Genomic DNA, 3,922 nt, shown 5'->3' with positions numbered 1-3,922 from the left:
ACCAAAGCCAAAAAGGTGACTCCAATAGGAAACTGCACAGCTATAAGCAGAGAAAGTATTGAACTCCAGAGTGTGAGTCCAAATCCTCTGCGAACAGAACGCTGGATAGTGACTGTGAATAGGAATCATCCCCGTGCTTGCCACAAGGTGGCAATAATGACACTCTACTTGCACGGACGGCTCTCTATTTAGAAAGTTGGGGAGGATTTAAGCATTAAAAAAATAAACTTCATAGAATTGCACTTGTACTGCTAACTTCTTATGGCACCCTTCATTTCTCACTAGCCCCATGGGGGACAGGAGGAAAGTCTCCTACATCCTACAGCTGCCTCTCTTGGGTTTTCTAAGAGAAACTCTATGAAGCAAAGCAAAGCAAAGCCAAGACTGTTTCTCTAACTCGTTTTTTTTAAACCACACTTTTATACCTACTAAATGCGCTACAGAGGAGGTAGACAACTATCTGTGAAAAAAACCCTAACAAAAACAGAACAAAGAATTCCGAAGATTTAGGTGGAAACACAATCATTTGAAGAAGCATGAACAAAAAGGTATAATGAAAGTTACTAATCCTTTTATCCAGTATAAAACACCACAGCCGTTAGTAGGTACAAAAATATAATTTTTGGTCTGCAAAAACATAACAACTTTCCAGTGAAATATTAACATAAACCAGTAAGGACCATTCATTCTTACAGCTCTGGTTTGTTACACCTCATGGCATTTTGAAGGAAAAGAATACCCATAAAATTGCTCAAAATCCATTTAATATGGCCTACTTCAGCATTCCTTACCAGCAGGAGAGACAATCCTAATTGCTTGAAGTAACAAGTTTGAGATATACAGCTAGTACAGTAGCCTCTGGAACAAGCACAATACTAAACTATCTAATAAAAAAAATTATACCCATTAAACCTATTTTAGCACTTTTTTAACCAATATGCCCAGTATTTTACTAAACCTGCTTATTACCTTTCCAAGATGAACATATTATGTTAAGGCCTAAAGCAAATTAATAAGTTCTAATGGCCCTGGACAACTCCCCCAGGTACTTTTTGTCACTGCCCTACCTACAGCCCAGAGTTTTTATCCTAAAAATCAACTGTAAAGGTATTTTGCTGCTAAAATATCCAGCTCTGACCAGCCAGCTGTTTCCAATTTGGGCTTGTTTATTTAAGGACATACACCTGAAGCACAAATGCTAAGTGCTTAAATGATAATTGCTTGGTAATTTGCTTGCAAAGGGTAGTGGTTAGGTAGAGGTTTTTTGTTGTTTGGGGTTATTTTTTTAATACTGTTAATAAAGTAGTTTCATTAAGCTCAATTTGCATTTCTGAAAAAGGCTTATAATGCCATCTGACCATGAAGTTCTCAGAAACTGTTTTTTACTGTATATAACATAAATCACGAGTGAAAGTTCAATTTGATGTGTCTTACCTTTTAAATCTAAGTTTTTCTTGTTTAACAAGATCTTCTTAACAATCCAAGTTTAAAAGCGGCAAATTAAATTTCCTCAGTAACAAAATTCAATGAAATAAAAACAAAAGAGCGCAGGACCAAACAAGCCTCTTTTCTTGAAATGTCCCTAAGCACACATAAAGTGAAAAAAGCAGCTCTTTTCAGTAGAACAATAATTTACACACTAAAGAAATGCTACATAACCAATAGTGACTTACTGTTATGAGTGTATATGGAAACACAAGCAGTCTTCCTGCTTTAAACAATATAAAAGTCAATAATATAGTAATAAAATTTTAAACTGTTTAAAATGTGTGTAGTAGGTTTGTACCGGAGAGCAAGAATTGTTTTCCCTCTTTAACTTTGGCTTAATATTCTGAAGTTCTGACCCTATAAAATCTCTCACTAACCCTGGTTTTCTGTCCTTGAGGAAATCTAGCTCTCGACAGACACTGGTGAACAAATACCTCAGGAACAGGCTGTCTTTTCAATCCAAATAGCTTCAGCATTAAATAAATACCTAAAAAGTAGTTTATTTCTGAAAAATCAGCCTAAATCAGAAAATAAGGCTTAGGAACTCTATTAATTAGCATCCAGCTCTGCATAACTGCATTGGTTGGTTCTGGCATGTTTTTAGTGCAAAAAATGCACACTCCTTCCCATAAATTTCAACATCACTTTGCTCCTGTGCCACATTTCTCTAAAACAAGTATTTATGGAAGAAATCAATTCAAAAAGTAGAAGAAATATTTGGTACAATGCATTGGAGCAAGTAACTCAGTTCAGAATAATGAGTGCATAAAGAAAAATCAGAAGGTCACATTCAAAGTGTTAAGTAATTAAAAACGCCACTTACTTTGGCCTCACAAAACAGGTGACACTGCAAGTCATTACCAGTGTAATATATAACATTACAGTATAATACATAGCATTACAGTAATTCAGACTTATTTTTAAAATAAAGTTAACTAATTTAATATCTTACTATTGTGACTATCAAATCATTCATAATTTTGTATTCTGTGGATTATTAGCTACAGGACAAAATGAAATTAGCTCTAGGGTTTAACAGTCTGTGTAAATAACATCAGAGGTTGGTTTTTTAAAAATCATTTCTGTAGAAACATGTCTAAAGATCTTTTAGTCTTACTATGGTCTTTTTTCTCTTGGTACAACTGTAAAAATGACCAAGATGGGTCATAGGTAACTGCTTGCTGCGTTTGATCCAAATATGCAATGTGTCTGCCATCATAATTGGAAAACCACAATTTAGGAGCCCAGTTGTGTAATTCCGTCTTTACTTTGCATGTCGGTGTGGCCGAGTCCCTCACACAGACCGGGGTCCAGCGTTATCGGATTCCGTATTTATCATTAAAACACTCACCTAACTGGGATACAGTTGGCCCAGCTGTGCCTAAAAAAATGGTAAATAGAAAGTATTACACCAGTTGAGCTAGTCGGATAATACCAAATCGGATTTACCCATTGGTTTCCCACGAAGATGGGGGAAATCCACACGTTTTAACGCGTTTATTTGGAAATCTTTTGACGGTTTTGAGAAGTCGTGATGGCGAGGCGCCGCCTAAGGGAGCGGTGCTCCAAAAGCCCGGTGGAGCACCCAGTTAAATCTCCTCGATTTACACACAAACGCTCAGCGCTGCCTTTTAATGGCACAGAGGTGTTTATACAGCCATTCCCAGGGCAGGCGTGTGGGGAGTGTGGGGCTGAGCAGCCACCGCCCTCACTCCGCTTCAATCCTCTTCACTCCGCCCTCACTCCGCCCTCACACCGCCCTCACTCCGCCCTCACTCCGCCCTCACACCGCCCTCACACCGCCCTCACACCGCCCTCACACCGCCCTCACACCGCCCTCACTCCGCCCTCACACCGCTTCACTCCGCCCTCACACCGCCCTCACACCGCCCTCACACCGCCCTCACTCCGCCCTCACACCGCTTCACTCCGCCCTCACACCGCTTCACTCCGCCCTCACACCGCTTCACTCCGCCCTCTCACCGCTTCACTCCGCCCTCACACCGCCCTCACTCCGCCTTCACTCCGCCTTCACTCCGCCTTCACTCCGCCTTCACTCCGCCCTCACTCCGCTTCATTCCGCCCTCACACCGCCCTCACACCGCCCTCACACCGCCCTCACTCCGCCCTCACACCGCCCTCACACCGCCCTCACTCCGCCCTCACACCGCCCTCACACCGCCCTCACACCGCCCTCACACCGCTTCACTCCGCCCTCACACCGCCCTCACTCCGCCTTCACTCCGCCCTCACTCCGCCCTCACTCCGCCCTCACACCGCCCTCACACCGCCCTCACACCGCCCTCACACCGCCCTCACTCCGCCCTCACACCGCCCTCACACCGCTTCACTCCGCCCTCACTCCGCCCTCACTCCGCCCTCACACCGCCCTCACACCGCCCTCACACCGCTTCACTCCGCCCTCACTCCGCCC

This window comes from Sylvia atricapilla, chromosome 6 (assembly GCF_009819655.1).
Source record: "Sylvia atricapilla isolate bSylAtr1 chromosome 6, bSylAtr1.pri, whole genome shotgun sequence".
NCBI classification, from domain to species: Eukaryota; Metazoa; Chordata; class Aves; order Passeriformes; family Sylviidae; genus Sylvia; species Sylvia atricapilla.
The sequence above is the reverse complement of the archived record's forward strand: the minus strand, read 5'-3'. Positions refer to the sequence as shown.